The sequence below is a fragment of the Arachis duranensis genome, chromosome 4 (assembly GCF_000817695.3).
Source record: "Arachis duranensis cultivar V14167 chromosome 4, aradu.V14167.gnm2.J7QH, whole genome shotgun sequence".
In the NCBI taxonomy this organism is placed as follows: Eukaryota; Viridiplantae; Streptophyta; class Magnoliopsida; order Fabales; family Fabaceae; genus Arachis; species Arachis duranensis.
Window position 1 is genome coordinate 109,721,349 of NC_029775.3, and position 626 is coordinate 109,721,974.

A 626-nucleotide genomic window follows, 5' to 3' on the forward strand; every position below is an offset into this window, starting at 1 on the left:
CATTTTATGTTCAAATATATATAATTTTATGCAAATAATTTTATAATGATTAGTTATTGATTTTCGACTAATGTTTTCTCGTATATTGTACCATTATATATAGGTTTAATTATTCTGTTGGACCCTATAGTTTTGCGAAATTTTTAATTAGGTTTCTATATTTTTTTTCTTTTTAATTGAGTCCTTGCACCAAATTTTATTTTTAATTAGGCCCTTATACCTTTTTTTCTTTTATTTGGATCTCTGTATCATTTTTTTTCTTAATTGGATCCCTATATAATTAAACCAATTACTGTTAAAAGGGACCTAATTGAAAAAAAAATTAGTACAGAGACCCAATTAAAAGAAAAAAAGTATAAGGACCTAATTAAAAATTTCACAAAACTATAGAAATTAACAGAGTAATTAAACCTTATATATATTTATAGGGTAAAATACTAAAGCCGCATCCAATATTTAAAAATTCTAACAAAAATAATCCTATTTTTTTATAATGCTATAAATATCTTTAAAATATTATAAAATACGATAAAAAAACTAAAAATATTATTTTTTTTAAAAGTGGCAAATATTTTTTATATTTGATAAATTATTTATATATTTAATTCAAAATTTTGTAAAAATAT